General features: G+C 40.9%; 1 pseudogene across 1 annotated transcript; it reads right to left on the bottom strand.

Annotated features, from left to right (window-relative positions):
• Positions 1–551: 551 nt before the first annotated feature.
• Positions 552–1,083, bottom strand: LOC105501483 (annotated as a pseudogene). Its single transcript, XR_001000194.1, has one exon. The product of XR_001000194.1 is annotated as a ribonuclease P protein subunit p21 pseudogene (transcript).
• Positions 1,084–6,648: the final 5,565 nt, after the last annotated feature.

The following is a 6,648-nucleotide window of genomic DNA, read 5'->3' as shown; positions in this document are numbered from 1 at the left end:
CAGAGTGAACCATGGTATACACGAACATCTGAGCAGGATCTCCAGGCTGAGGGGGCCAAGAGGGTGAGGAAACTGGAACTCAGAGAGTGTAAATGACATCTCATCATAAGATTAAAAAAAAAAAAAAATCCTGACCATAGGAAAGAAAATTAAGTTTGAGCTGTGTGATTCACTGTGATTACTTATAACACCTAAAAAAGGGGAAAATTGTATATAAAACAGTCAGCCAAACTAGAGAAGTATCTGATCAATGAGCCTGTCCTATAAATGAATTCCTCCCTTAGAAATAACCCCTGAATGAGTCTCCAACGGTATAGCAAGACAGTCTGCACTGGCAAACCCAGGCCTTTCCATCTGTAGCCCACGTAGCAAACTTTGGGCAGAGGCTTCCCTAGCAAGTTTGTTCCTTTCGTATTCATTTCTGGCCCTATGACCATCAGCTCAATTGAAACTAGTCCAACAGAATCAAAGACATTTGTAAAAGGTTTTAAGAGGAAAATCTCCTGTAAACTGTGTAATCCTGAATTAGTCCATGTTTGATTCTACATGTCTTTTTTTTTTGAATGTAAAACAAGTAAACTTTATTTGGGAGACTAGGTGAATCCATCACTGGTTACTGGAACCCTGAATCTGCATTTTCTCCTCAGGAAGGTGGTCTGAAATGGAGTGTGCTGTATTTGGCAAGGGCTGTAGTGGTTTGGAATCTGCTTGGTTCCCGAGCTGGGCCTCAGGCCGGTCTCCCCAGAGTAAATGCCCGGGATCATTGAGGAAGCGTTGGCTGCGCTGGCATGTTAGGCAGGTTTGTACTGTCCAGCGCTGTCCCCTGCAGCGTCTCTGGCGTTGGGTGCAGCTGAGGCCCGGGACGAGGAGGGAAGAGCAGCCTCGACAGAGAGTCCTCTTCACCGAGGGGTCCTGACGCAAGACTAGCCGCTTCGCGATGGTCCTCTCAGTGTGGCAGTAAAACCTCGCTAGCGCCTGGTTCTCGGGGTCCTGGGCAAGGACACAATGGGCGGCCTGGTACAAGAAGTTGAGCCTCTGGAAGGCCTCGCGGTCCTTCACCGGCCCTGCCATCAGCGCCGCGCTCCAGGGTGATTCTACGTGTCTTAAGGCTTCAGCTTGTGACATGTCTTTTATTACACGGTGAACAGGAGCATTTGAGAATGTAAGCCCTGCTGGAGTTCAGTCTGTCACATACTGTTATTTGCAAAGGAATAAATGTTCTAAATTCAGTAAGTAAACTTTAGTGGTGATACAACTAAATCACAAAGGCATGACCATTTCTTCTGTGAAGTTATGTTCCCTTTTCTATATGAAAGTGGATAAAATGAAAACTTAGTCTAGCTTATTTTTTCCTTTGTATAAAATGTGAAGAATGTGAATCCATGCAAGGGAAAGCAGGACTGTATTAAAAATAACATGTGATTACACTAAATACGTATTAGTTTGGAAAAGAAAAGGAATACATCATGTTATTAAAATGTCCTGGTGTGTTTCTAAGTAACAGAATCTCTGTGGTCAAATAAACTTACATTAAACTATCAACTGATATAAGCCAATCTTTTTATAAGTTGGAATCTGCTGAAGGTTCATTTGTTTTGCCTAAATTGGGAATTACATTCACAAATACCAAATTTATATGTGAATCATTTGGAAAGTGAATTTAACTAGTATTGTGACACTCAGAATAAAAAATACATTATAAACTGTAAATGTATTCTAGGGCAGCAGTTCTTAACTATTTGAAGGATGGACCCCTTTGAAAACGTGGTGAAAGCTATCATGGATCCTCTATGCAGAAAAATACATATATAAAAATACTTGGCATGTATCAAAAGACTCATAAAGTCTTTCCACAAATTCTCTAGGTATTCATATATCCAAGTTAAGAATCCCTGTCTAGGGTAACATCTTAATTAACTTAAAATAAATTTGGTGGTAAATATTTCACTAGAGTGAAGGATAAATCAAAGAGTTAAAGTTAATTTAAGGCAAGCTGCATTATCTGCTCCAATTATTTAGCATTTATTCCCCCTTTATTTGGTAATATTTTCAAGGACACAGAAAAGTTTAAGTTCACAATGAGCATCTACATACCCTTCACCTATATTCACCAGTGAATAATACAGATGCTCTCTGACTTATGATGGGTTACATCCCGATAAACCCACCATAAGTTGAAAATATCATAGGTCAAAATGTATTTAATATACCTCACCTTCATCTAATGTCATAGCTCAGCCTAAGCTATGTACATGGGCTCAGAATACCATATTATTCTTCAGTTGGCAAAATCATCTAACGTGAAGCTGATTTTATAATAAAGCGCTGACTAGCTCAAGTAATTTACTGAACGCTGTACCAAAAATGAAAATACAATTGTTGTATGGGTACTCAAAGTACAGTTTCTTGCTATTGAGCAAACTCTGACCTAATGGTTTTATATATTTACTTATTTTTTGAGACAGGGTCTGGCTTTGTCACCCAGGCTGGAGTGCAGTGGTGTGACCACTGAAGCCTCAACCTGCCAGTCTCAAGTGATTCGCCCACCTCAGCCTCCCCAGTAGCTGGGACTACAGCTGTGTGCCACCATGTCTGGTCTATTTTATTTTTTGTAGAGACAGGATCTCACTGTGCTGCCGAGGCTGACTTAATTGTTTTAGCTTCCCTTGATTATCTTTCCTTAAATCAATTATTATATTGGAGGTTTCACTGTGGTGATTTTCTGTTATTCCTTCTGCATTCATTAGTTGACATTCTTCTGTAAGGAAAAACTCCGATCCTTTTAACCCTCTTTTCTCTGTTATTATAAAAAGGATTTAGTATCGTATGTGTTATAATCCACTGTTTTTTTTTTTTTTTTTTGAGATGCTGAACTGCCCCTTCATGGTGGCTTCTATGTTCCTTTTCGGATTCCTTGGTAAACTCTGCAAACTTTCATACTTCTTGGTACAAGAAACTTTTTCAGACACCTTTATTTCTCTGGTCCAGACCTTTTATGGGCCATTTTTCCAAGGAGTCCTGGTTCCCTTAGTGGGAAACAGTATTTAGAAACACAGATCTGGAAACCAGATGTGCTCACTGCTCTCAGGTCTGCTCACTGGAAAGAGGTAAGAAATTTATTTAAAACAAAACCATTACTTGTACAGATTCCTCAAAGCAAACTGACTTCAGACATTCATTAAAAATATTTGACACAGCTGGGTGCGGTGGCTCACGCCTGTAATCCCAGCACTTTGGGAGGCCGAGGCGGGCGGATCACCTGAGGTCAGGAGCTCAAGACCAGCCTGGCTAACATGGCAAAAACCCGTCTCTACTAAAAATACAAAACTTAGCCAAGCGTGGTGGGCTGCATCTGTAATCCCAGTTACTCAGGAGGCTGAGGCAGGAGAATTGCTTAAACTCAGGAGGCAGAGGTTGCAGTGAGCTGAGATTGTGCCACTGCACTCCAGCCTGGGCGACAGAATGAGACTCTGTGTCAAAAAAAAAAAAATTGATACATGCAAAATATAACAGAATTATATAAGTCCTTCACTTTTCATAAACTCAACTGAATGAACATTCAGTGACAATTTATTATAATTCATTTTTCAGAACTAGAAACTTCAAGTAGGACAACAGAGTGAGCTCAGCCACATGACACAGCAGAAGCCAGTCCCTGCAACAGAAGAGCTGTGAGGAGAGGGTAAGAGGAGGTCAGGGCAGCAGAGAACCATGGAGGGCCTACGTGCTCAGCAAATCGCTGCTACACAGGACGTCAGGGTCAGTGTTTCCAGCTCATATCTTTCAAAATACATTGTAAACTTGGACTCTGACATCAAATTTCCTGGTTTTTAAAAATACTATACACTCCAAACAATCTGCAGGCTGAATACTGCCCCTGGGTCACAACCTACAGTACAAAGTAAATTCATTAGAAACCAAAGTGCTTAGTCCACCATGAGGGACACTTGAACATCAAAACCCATGAAATCTTAATCATTTATCCCTTCACAGAAGCTTTTTTAAGCATCTACTATACAAAAATCCCTATGTTATGCATATTTACATCTTAGGATTCAGTGGCCTAGAACATTCTTAAAGTGGGTGTTTGTATGGCATGACTAACTCCCTCACAGCCCTCAGGTCTTGTGACTGACACCTGACAGGGAGGGTACCCCTGACACTCCCACCCCCATCCTGCTTCTCTCCATAGCACTTGCACTATTTGTTGAATGAATGGATGGGTGGATGGCTTTTCTTGTAGCTACTACTATAAGAGAACATTGTACAATCTATTCCAATTCATTTAGAACGTGAAGGACACCAGAGACTGGCAAAGAACATCAGAAAATTCAAACTGCCTACTTTTTGGCAGGTGTGTGTATGCCCCACAATATACTCCTGACACATGCTGTTCCTACAGCTCCTGCCTCGCCTATCAATCCTTTTCATTTGGGCTGTGTGCAGGTGGTTCCCACCTGGAATCTCAGCACTTTGGGAGGCCGAGGTGGGACAACTTCTTGAGCCCAGGAGTTTGAGCTATGATTGTACCACTGCACTCCAGCCTGGGTGACAGAGTGAGACTCTGTCAATCAATCAGTCTTTTATTTGCATGAGACAGTTTCAAGGTCGTCCCCTGTTCTTATTTGTGTTTGGACTTTGACCACTGCTGTCCACGTCTAGACTAGAAGTTCTGGAAAGGGTGTGAGAAATCATATGACAGCTTAGATTAGGCAATTTATTTTTATTTTCACAATGGTTAGCATATATAAGACCAAAGGAAAATAAATTTGCATTAAAGTTTCTTTTACGGCAATCAATATTTTTATTCATAAACTGTCAGTATTGAGAATATTACTTTTTCAGTTTTGTAACTTATCTTTGTGTTTGCAACATAATGTAGATTACTTGTGATTCCTAAATATGCTGTTATAATGCAACTAGTTCTTCATTATTTAGACCAAGGCTCAATGAGGCAAAAATCAAACAATAACAACAACAACAAACAAACATGGAGAAAAGAACTAGGTCCCCTCCATAGGACCCCTTTAGGAAACAAAAATGGAAGGTTTTTCTCCTCACAATACTTGAGGGAAGAAGAGGTACACTGCTTCGTTTGGAATGATAACCTGGAAAAGGGTGGGGATAAACTCAGGCATGTTCGTGCCTGCTGCACCATCTCTGGCAAGTGTGAGGCAAAGCTTTCCATGCCACAGCCCCAAGATGGTGGAGGGTTGTGCCTGAGGCCTGCACTTCTACATTATCTGCAGAACAGAGTGAATAAGCTGAATATACTACCCTAAACCCAGCATCTTATTCCAGGGCCTATTTCTTTCCCTAGGCCCTCTGCCCAAAGATCGAAGCAAAATATCAAGGAAAAGTAGCTGTAACATATCTTTAGAAACAACGTTACAGGAACTGCCTCCTATCTCTCTAGATATGGGTGGCAAAACTGCACCCAGAAAGGCCACGCAGGCAACTCGACTGAGGAGTGGCTTGGGTGGGTGACGTGGACAACATCCTGTGAGTATAGAAGTGAAAAACACATGTCCCAGAGACAACAGTTGCCATGAAAAACCAGAAATCACGGACTGGCAAAGCCTAATTTTTAAAGAGAAGTTGAAATCTTATTTTTAAATACAGCAATTTCACCTAACAAAAATACATATGCATATGACCCCCAAATGACAGACTGAGGAACGTTCATAGTAGCTCTCCAAAAGGTAATTAATCTAGTTGAATATATAAACAACTTGTGGCTTACTCATATATGAGAATACTACACAGTGATGAGAATGAACTAGCGTGTATCACAATGACGTGGATGGATCTCAAAAGCATGTCATTGAATGAAAAAAGCCAGATGCAAAAAGAGAATGCACAGTATGATTCCATTTATATAAAGTTTAAGAAATAACCTATGGTGCTGAACTCAGGCTGTGACTTGAGGAGTATGAGGAGGGATTCTGGATGTATGAGAATGGAGTATGAGGCTGGGATTTCTTGATTGGGGTCATTTTGTAAAAATTAATTGAGTTGTACCATTATGGGTTTTTTTTTTTTTGATAACATACACTTCAATAAACAGTTCAAAAACAAAACACTGTGCAGGACAAACTGAGTTTGACCCAAGGGCTTCCTGTTTATGACTGTGTTCTGAAGGAATTTAGCCAAACACTAGATGCTCTGGATACAAAGATTTTAAAAATCCAGTTCACATTTTCATGATGTTCCCAATTCATCCAGTTAACAGATATATCTTTAACTAAAATACACTTGAATAAATGAGAATATGAGCATTCTAAACCAAACAGGACGGTGGCATTCCCTAAGGTGCTGTAGGGCTAGGATGGGGCCTGAACTACACGGAGGTCCACTAATGGGACTAGCGAGCTGCCTGGAATTGTCAGCTTAGAGGTCCGAGGAGGAGTACTTGATTTAAGTGAGGGGAGGATGAACACACAGCTAGCTGCTGTGCACATCTGAGGCAAATGTATTCTTTAGGACTGTAGCTGCTTTGCTTAACACAATGTGTGCCATTTCTCTGGAGAAAGGGAACAAACAATGGTCAGATTCTTGATGACAGGAGACAACAAGTCTTCTAACCCACTGGAAAAGCTCTTCACTGGCCTCCAAATCTTTACAACAGTTGGGAAGATCCATCAGGGT

The sequence above is a fragment of the Colobus angolensis genome, unplaced genomic scaffold, assembly GCF_000951035.1.
Source record: "Colobus angolensis palliatus isolate OR3802 unplaced genomic scaffold, Cang.pa_1.0 Scaffold72, whole genome shotgun sequence".
Taxonomy (NCBI): Eukaryota; Metazoa; Chordata; class Mammalia; order Primates; family Cercopithecidae; genus Colobus; species Colobus angolensis.
Note: the sequence above shows the minus strand (reverse complement) of the source record. Positions and strands in the feature narration are given on the sequence as shown.